This window comes from Pleurodeles waltl, chromosome 11 (genome assembly GCF_031143425.1).
Source record: "Pleurodeles waltl isolate 20211129_DDA chromosome 11, aPleWal1.hap1.20221129, whole genome shotgun sequence".
Classification (NCBI taxonomy): Eukaryota; Metazoa; Chordata; class Amphibia; order Caudata; family Salamandridae; genus Pleurodeles; species Pleurodeles waltl.
In genome coordinates, this window is record NC_090450.1 from 217018096 (window position 1) to 217028387 (window position 10292).

A 10292-nucleotide genomic window follows, 5' to 3' on the forward strand; every position below is an offset into this window, starting at 1 on the left:
ATGAGAGAAAGGGAACATTTGATAACGCAGGAAAAATGACACTGAGGAAAGACATGGCACATGCATTCCCTGTATGCCCTTGCAATAATTTGACACCCAATTAAATAGTAGCTCAGTATGAAAATAGTTGGTATACTGTTGTCCTTTTTTACTGACAACCTAGCAGGTTGGACAGAAGGATTGGCATCACACATGACACCATGGCCGCGAGAGGGTTCCTTTGAACCCTGAGACATGGCTAATGCAGAAATGTGCATTTTTTAGGGCACAGGGGATTCTTACTGGGATTATCCCTATATGCAGAAAAGTTTAAGGGTGTGGCAGAGATTTGCTTGTAAGTATGACTCGCTTCACCCTACTGGAAATAGGACTACAGTCCTGTCACAACTGCCCTTGATATTCAAGGGCCCAGGGGTGCCTCAATATATACCATGGCCCCAGATGGACAAAGAAAATCTTAAAAAACTGTTGCCACAACTTGCTGAGGGTGCTGGGAAATGGATAGCAGCTCTAGAAAAACATACCGCAGGGATTACTCTTGCAATAGGGGACATTAAGAGTTTACTAAGTTCCCTTATAGGAGATGAGACAGACCTACTGTTCACAAAGGCAGGAGTAAAGGGATGTGACATTGACTAACCCAAAATGTGATGGGGCACCCTTTAATAGAGTAAGGGGAATTGTTTGGAAACAACTGAGGAAAATTGTATCCAGACAGGCCAGACATTGGGTCCCTTATGGCACAAGCAATGCAGCCAAATGAGAACCCAGCCCAATTCCTTAGCAGAATGAAGGAAAAATGGACACAGGAAATGGGGGAGAGTTGGGATGTAACTGGACAGAATGCAATACTATTTTTCAATATAGTGAAAAAGCGTCTGCCAGCTGAAGTGCAGGATAAATTAGATATCATAGTTGCCATAGAGGCCAAACCATGGACAGAGACAAAGCAAGCATAATACATTTTTGTAAGAAGAGACAAGAAAAGGAAAAGAGAGAGAAAGATAAAATAGATAAAGCAGCAGCTAAATTGGTCCAGCAGGAAATAGCCAAGAAAACAGAGGAAAGAATTGCCACTGCCACCACCCAGTTAGCTGCAGTGTCCCTGGGAATGCCTCCTTCAGGCACCCCAATGCAAACCTACCAGCATGCCCAGAGAAGCAATAACAGGAATAATGGAAGAGGAGGGCGAGTAAGGTTTGGGGGAAATAGAGTAAACACATTCCAGAGTGGACAGACATGCCACTATTGCAAAATGACAGGACATTTCATTAGAGACTGTAGGTTTAAAAAGGAAGATGAACTTAGCAACCAGACAAGGGCAAATTATGGCCAACAAATGCCACCGCCTGGTGACATTGTAACACAATCTGGCACAAGTCCCCAAGTGATATATCTCCCACAGCCACAAATACAACTGCAGCCTCAACCACAGATACAGCCTCAGCAGTTACAGCAATCAGTGCCCCAAATACAGTACGGGCCACAGCAGACAGTGCAGCCCACCTTGCAGCACCAGAACTTACAAGGAGGGGTGTCTGTCAAGGGAGGGAACCCATTCCAGCAAAACTACATGGGAGGATATGCCCAATGAAGGTGCCCAAGGAGAAGTCTCATGTGTCCAGTCTCATCAGTAACCCACAGGCCAGACAAGGAACCCACTGTGATGGTAGCCATTAATGGCAAGGAGTACACCTTTCTCATCGACACTGGGGCCACTAGGTCCTGTATGCATGAGAGGGGACTGCCATTGTAAAATTTATCAATGGACATAAGGGGGTAAGACATACAAGTGCTGCAGTGGTCAGAGCAATGTAGCACAACTCCTCAGACACACTGCAGATAACTTTGCCATCTCAATATTCAGCCCAGGCTGCTGAATTAGTAGCTTTAGTGGCAGCCCTCAAACAAGGGGAAGGAGAAACAATAACAGTATACTCTGATTCAGCCTATGTCACGACAACCGTGCATTCCAGCATTATGTGGTGGAATAGATGGGGATTTCTCAAGTCTGATGGAAGCCCTGTCATGCACCGCCCCCTTTTAGAGGACTTGATACAAGCTTTAACACTTCCACATGCAGTTGCAGTAGTGAAATGTGCAGCCCACACTAATGCTCAGGATTTTGTGTCCTGTGGAAATGTCCTGGCTGATTGGGCAGCCAAAGATGCAGCAACATAGTCTTAGTGATACACATACCACAGTTTTGTTAGCTAGTGAATCATCGACACCGTCAGGCCCTTTGAATGCATCCAGACATTACACAGAGACAGCTCACCTGCATATAAGAGAGATACAAGAAAATGCACCAGAGCATGAGAAACAGTTGTGGGAAGCTAGAGGATGCACACAGACAGGAACAGATTTAATATACAGACAAATATCAACAGGGAAGCCTGTCATGCCCCAAGCATTGCTACTGATAGCTCTAAACCAGCTACATCTTCCTTCACATACTGCTAAAGACAATGGGCCTGATTCTAACTTTGGAGGACGGTGTTAAACCGTCCCAAAAGTGGCGGATATACCACCTACCGTATTACGAGTTCCATAGGATATAATGGACTCGTAATACGGTAGGTGGTATATCCGCCACTTTTGGGACGGTTTAACACCGTCCTCCAAAGTTAGAATCAGGCCCAATATGTCCCTCCAAATACGTCAGGATTGGTTTGTCCCTAACTTACATGAGATGATTACAATGTACACACACACCTGCACAATGTGCCAGCAGTATTCACCAAGTCCCACCTTTAAGGTAATAGCTTCCACAATACCTCGCCCACAAGGTCCCTTTAAGGAACTGCACATTGACTACATTGATATGATTGACAGATGCAATCATTATCGTTATCTTATAGTTGTAGTCTGCCCATTCTCAAGGTGGATTTAAGCAGGACCTTGTGTTCATCGTAATGCCAAGTCTGTTAACCCTCTTTGCTTTGAGAAATACCCCAGGATCAGAGCATCATTTGACTCCTCATCAAATAGTGACAGGTAGAACAATGAGCACATTTGTGCCACCAACCAGACATAAGTTGGAGACTGAGAGTGCACCTGAAGTTGTACAAACTGAAATGAATGAATACATGTCTGAGCTAACCAAAGTTGCAAAATTCTTTTCTAAACAGGTTACAAGTGCAGCCAAGAAGCGGGCCAACGCATCTCCTGTAAAGGATCAACAAACCCCATTATCTTTGGGAAGTTTAGCAATTTTGCAAGACAATGGAAGAACTGCAAATTCAATGGACTCTTCCCAGTGCCATCCATCCCTTTGGACACCGAGCAGGAAAAAGAGGGGGGAGAACAGGAGAAGCAACCGGAGTAAAGCCTCTCTCTAAAGCTTCAATCTTAGACAATTCTTCTTTTAAGTTATGTATTTTGGGGCATATTTATACTCCGTTTGCGCCGAATTTGCGTCGTTTTTTTCGACGCAAATTCGACGCAAAACTAACTCCATATTTATACTTTGGCGTTAGACGCGTCTAGCGCCAAAGTTCATGGAGTTAGCGTCATTTTTTTGCGTGAACACCTTCCTTGCGTTAATGATATGCAAGGTAGGCGTTCCCGTCTTAAAAAATGACTCCGATGCATATGCGTCGTATTTATACTCCCGGGCAAAAATGACGCCCGGGAGTGGGCGGGTCTAAAAAACCCGCATTAGCGCCGGATTTTAGCGCCTGGGTCAGGGCAGGCGTTAAGGGACCTGTGGGCTCAGAATGAGCCCAGAGGTGCCCTCCCCTGCCCCCAGGGACACCCCCTGCCACCCTTGCCCACCCCAGGAGGACACCCAAGGATGGAGGGACCCATCCCAGGGACATTAAGGTAAGTCCAGGTAAGTATTTTTTTATTTTTATTTTTTTTGTGGCATAGGGGGGCCTGATTTGTGCCCCCCTACATGCCACTATGCCCAATGACCATGCCCAGGGGACAGAAGTCCCCTGGGCATGGCCATTGGGCAAGGGGGCATGACTCCTGTCTTTGCTAAGACAGGAGTCATTTCAATGGGGGTTGGGCGTCGTAAAAAAATGGCGCAAATCGGGTTGAGGCGATTTTTTTGCCTCAGCCTGACTTGCACCATTTGTGGACGCCCATACCCCATTTTCCCCCTACGCTGGCGCTGCCTGGTGTACGTCGTTTTTTTTAAACGCACACCAGACAGCGCCGGCGGCTAACGCCGGCTAACGTCATTGAATAAATACGGCGCCCGCATGGCGCTTCAGAATGGCGTTAGCCGGCGCTAATTTTTTTGGCGCAAAACTGCATTAGCGCAGTTTTGCGTCAAAAAGTATAAATATGGCCCTTTATGTTTGTTTTTCCTCCTCGTTGCACTGATATTGCTGCTTTTAGCCCTTGGATATTTTAATTTTTTTGATCCTATATCAATTATTACACGCATGCGTAGAACTGTTGATAATGATACTGACCATCACCCTCTCCATATTGCCTCGTTTGACAATGTGTGGTATCAGCACATGCACAGTATAGGCACATCCACGTCCAACACCAGTTGTTATGTATGCTCTCTCATCCCCCATGCTGCTGGAGTAGATAAATTTCATCTCCCTAAAGAGGTATCCCTAAACATTACACATTGTCTCCAGCACCTATTTTTTTGCAGAATGAGAGCACAGCTACAGCCAACTCACGTTAGTCCTGTTACTGCACGAGCTAAACCCCTGCCCCCTGATTGTGCAGGCAGGCCAGTTCTTAGTATCACATGATCAGTATTTGCCCATGACAAATGGTACCAAGACAAAAAGGTCCACTAAGCTTTAATAAGATAATAGGCCAGTCTTAGGAAATATGGGATGCGAACATACAGAGATATACATGGACAGGGACTACCATACACCCTAGAATAGCAATGAAATTAACACAGTTTTCTCTTTGGTTCACAGGGAATGGGACAGTGAAGGTGGGGAGTAACCTCAACTGCAGCATCACCACCTACAACGATGATATGCAGGGCGGCACCTCCAGCCTGATGGATCACTACTGGATGTGTGGGGCCCGGCTCCAGATACAAACTACCCCCGAACTGGAATGGCCTCTGCTCTTTGCACACCCCCTCCCTGGTAATACCAGGTGAGGACATCTCTCAGTTACATGACCATCCCATGAGCCATCCAACAACCTTGCTTCACCATTACCGGACAAAAAGAGCTGCTGAACATTTTGCTACTAAATTGTGAAAAGACGTTCCACAGGAACACAGATTATTTAATGACGCCCAAATCTTTTTTTGGTAGCATCCTACCATTCATTCAGGCGAAGGCAACTGCATGCTGGCTGCAGATCACGCACTTTGAATTGATGAAGACCATAAATGCAACTGAAGATGGGTTCAATGCTATCAAGGAAGAACTCAGTGCCCTTAGGCTGATGTTAATGGAACACAGATATGTATTTGATTTAATGACGGCCATGGAAGGAGGGGTGTGTAAAAATATTGGATCTTCATGTGCCGGCCAATGATGCGGACAATGGGACATTAACTTAGGCCATTCAGACATTGCATGATCTACAAAAGAAAATGATCGATGAGGGGGGTGCCCTTGATGGGTGGTTCGAGGGCTGGTTCGAATGGGTGCCGTCCTGGATGTCGGGGTTGTTCAAGGCCTTGTTGCCTTTGATTGTGTTGTTGCTTTTGATGTGTCTTATTTTTCAGATAATAATAGCATTTTGCAAAAGGATGACAGCTAAATTGGGAGGGACAGAGTAGTGGGTATGTGGTGATTCCCCTAGTTTTATTAGTAGATGGTAAGGTAGGAAAAGTAGTTGAATAATCAACTAGCGGGGGGAATGATGTAGGAAGAATAGGAATACATCACATACAAACAAACATAAGTTCCCAAATCCCAATACAAACATTTTAGGCTAGATAGTTGTAAACCAATGTAAGTAGTGAAAGGCTTAATACATGACATGTTAAAAAAAGAAAGACTGTGGGTTCAATAGAAAAGGCAGGTCATATTTACGACAAACAAACACTTATTACTTAGGAAACTTATACACATGCTGCATTGTTAAGTTAGCTGTGCTGAAACACACAAGAGGCCCAAGCCACATTAGAATGAGAGTTTTTCTTTAAAGCTGTACGAACTGTTGCTTTCAAAATGTTCACTTAGCATGAACAGGGTGGAACAGAAGGGTGTATCCTTCCTTAGCACAGGGTCCTAAAAACCACAAGTCATTCATATCATGTTAAGGGGAACTGTGTAACGGTCAGATAAGTATTTGCAAGGCAGGGCTACCATGAGCAGCACACAACATATAGGCCCGTATTTATACTTTTTGACGCTAAACTGCGCTAACGCAGTTTAGCGTCAAAAAGTTTTGCGCCGGCTAACGCCATTCTGAAGCGCCATGCGGGCGCCGTATTTATTGAATGGCGTTAGCCGGCGCTAGCAGACCGGCGCTGCCTGGTGTGCGTGGAAAAAAACCACGTACACCAGGCAGCGCCGGCGTTGGGGAAAATGGCGTTAGGGCGTCTTAAAATGGTGCAAGTCAGGTTGACGCCAAAAAATCACCTCCACCCGATTTGCGCCATTTTTAACAATGCCCAGACGCCATTTACATGACTCCTGTCTTAGTAAAGACAGGAGTCATGCCCCCTTGCCCAATGGCAATGCCCAGGGGACTTATGTCCCCTGGGCATGGGCATTGAGGCATGTAGGGGGGCACAAATCAGGCCCCCCTATGCCAAAAATAATATAAAAAAAATAAAAAATTATACTTACCTGAACTTACCTGAATGTCCCTGGGATGGGTCCCTCCATCCTTGGGTGTCCTCCTGGGGTGGGCAAGGGTGGCAGGGGGGGTCCCTGGGGGCATGGGAGGGCAGCTGTGGGCTCATTTTGAGCCCACAGGTCCCTAAACGCCTGCCCTGACCCAGGTGCTAAAATCCGGCGCAAATGCGGGGTTTTTTGCCCCGCCCACTCCCGGGCGTGATTTTTGCCCGGGAGTATAAATACGACGCATTTGCGTCGCAGTCATTTTTTTAGACGGGAACGCCTACCTTGCATCTCATTAACGCAAGGAAGGCATTCACGCAAAAAAATGACGCTCTTTCCTCATACTTTGGTGCTAGACGCGTCTAACGCCAAAGTATAAATATGGCGTTAGTTTTGCGCCGAATTTGCGTCGAAAAAAACGACGCAAATTCGGCGCAAACGGAGTATAAATATGCCCCATAATCTCTTGTTGTGCAGAAAGATAGATATGGTGAATGACGTCAGTGTAACTTACCCACCCATGAGGCCAACAAGTGCAAGTGCTTCTTTCCAGAGGCACCTTATTATCTTATCTGTACTGCTTGTAGTTGCTTACGTAAATGCTGAACTCTTGACCACAGTTTTTGTGGTTTTTACAGTATAAATGCTACAGGTGTTTGAACCAGAACTTTGAACTTCAGTCATGGCCTCTATGTGAGACTGCCTGTTGTTCCCAGCTGAAAATCGATTAAACCTATATTATTGTGTCAAAATTATTTGTTTTTTTTTATTAACAGATTTCCTAGCTGAAAATCGATTAAACCTACTGTATATTATTGTGTCAAAATGATTCGTTTTATTTTATTAACAAATTTCCCTCTAACACATTGTTATTTTGCTTGGTGTTACGTTATATTGTGGTTGATCAACTGGAAGAAAGCACACTCCAAGGTACAATGACGTGACAACGAGTGTCCAATTAGAAGTCCTCCTTTATTTGTTCTGAAATATTAAACAAATCAAACATTAACAGCCAATGTGTTTTGTTCCTTTAAACACTATGGGACATTTTTTGAGTAGAAAGTGAACATAATTGTTCTGTCTGATCAGCTATTCTTTCTGCGTTTCTACTTTCATAATAGTATTGACGAACATTCTCATGCGTTTGAGACCGTGACTCTTGCTGTTTGAATTTTAACTGACAACGTACCATATGAAGAAGTGACTGGTTCTATTTGGAAGAGTTGTTTCCTTCTATTGGTGATGTCATAACATTGCAGTTAATGAGGGGATATTTTATCTGCGCATGTCTCTCTTTCTGTTTATCCCTCCACACTCGCCATACTTTACCCACCGAGCCGTTTACCATCTATTAAACCCATAAGGACATTTCCCTATTAAATAATTTGGTCTGTCACCACTACTGTGTCAGTACGAAGCCACTTTAACTCACACCCAAACAGTCGCCCCTTGTGTGTGCATGTCTAGCGGCCATCTTGGAATTCTTTTAACTTTGCTTTAATAAACATTACATAGAGATTGCCAGATCCATTTTATAATGGATACCTTGAGTGTTTTTTTTCCTAAAGCAAAAGAATAAACATTCAACAATGGTGACAGTTGAATGATTTTTCTTAAGACAACAGAAAAATCACTGAAATATTGAAGCCATATGTATGCACTTATTGTCATTGGCCATACCTAATGGCTTTGGTAATTTGTGTTTGATATTTTCGCCAAGCTGAAGGCTTGTCTTGTGATACCCATAGACCTGACGGAAGGCATCTAATGAATGATGTATAAATCCTCTCAGGCCACCACAACAAAAGTATTTTGAGAGTGACATAAAGTTCTGATATAAAATACATCCATACTGACAGTTCGGGGCAATTTCAAGAAAAAAGGTGGTGCACACAGCACAGCGCCACTTTTCTTGCACCCCCCCCCCCAACGCCACCATGTGTGCTCCGTATTTAAAATACAGCGCACCATGGCGGTAATTGGGGGACTCGTGTCTGATTTTTTTATGCTAGTCCGGTGCTTTGCAGGATTAGTGTAAAGATTTCTGACACTAATCCTGTGAAGCACCCAGAGTCCCAATGTAAGCAATGGAAGCTTCCTTTTAACCCCTGCTCTGAGCAGGCTTTAAAAGTGTAGAAAATAAATGGTGCAAGGAAATCTCTTTGATTTCCTTGCACCATTTTTTTGCCCCCCTCCAGGAGAGTGTCTCTTTGCATGCATTATGCCTGGCGAAGTGGAAAAGACTCTTGCAGACCCACCCAGAACCCTTCAGTGCAAGAACTCTCTACATTTATACCAATGCCCAAGTGATACCTTATTTACAGGCTTCCAGATAGCATTTTCTATGAATAAAGAATAAACAGCTGAATCTGCCTTTCTGACCACTGAAGAACTTTTTTGGCACCTAACCCATCTTCCAAATGTGGAACTATAACAAGTTAGTGTCCATATTCACCCAATAAGTAACATACATACAGTATTACAAAGGAGAAACTAACAATAGGGAAAACGATACTGGAAAAAACAAAAAGAACACAAGAAACACTTTGTTTCCTCCCATTGAATGGGTACTTGATTGCTACACTAGGGCTGCTTGCCAACCATTAACACCATGCTGCATGACAATATTGCTGTCATTATTTCTTTTCACATGTTTTCTGATAAATCATTGGTTGCATCATGGTGCAAAACTGACTATCTCACTTGGTAAACCACCTTCCACCAATGAAAGAAACAGAGAATCAGTTCATCTTACGACCATTTCGCAGGAGAGGAGAAGCACAAACTGTTTCTGTTTTTGCAAACACCAGCCATAACAATGATTAGGAAGCAGCTTTATCAGAGCTTAATGGGTAAGTCATCACATAGCTAACCCCTGACTAAGAACGTTTCATTGCACAACACGCAAAACAGAGCCCTGCTGAAATCATAAATTCTTTTGATGCCCACCTTCAATATTTTTCCAGCACTTGCTGCACGACCAATCCCAAACCTTTTATTTTCTGAACCAGTTTTTTGGGCTTTTAGGGCTCTGCACACTTTACCATGGATAACCAGTGCTACAGTGCTTGTGCCCTCTCCTCTAAACATAGGGAAATTGGCTTATACTCATTTAGCATATTTAATTCACTCGTAGATCCCTAGTAAAGTGGTACTGCAGGTACTCAGGGTCTGTAAATTAAATGCTACTAGTAGGCCTGCAGCACTGATTGTGCCACCCGCCTAATTAGCCCTATAAACAGGTTTCAGGCCTGCTATTGCAGCCTGTGTTTTCAGTTCTAAACTGCCATTTCCACCTGGCAAAATAAACCTTCCATTTAATACATATATTTCACCCGAAGGGTAACCCCTGGATAGCCCAAAAGGGCGGGGTGCAGTATATTTAAAAATGTGGACATGTACTTTTAAGTTTTACATGTACTATATTATTGGAGTTACCTTATTACATTTAACAAGCTGTATCTTTCAAATGGTAACAGGTAACCAGTTCACGTTTGGTGTTTTTGGGATTGGAATGGAAAATCTTCATATGGTAAAGTCGGATTTAAAAATTAC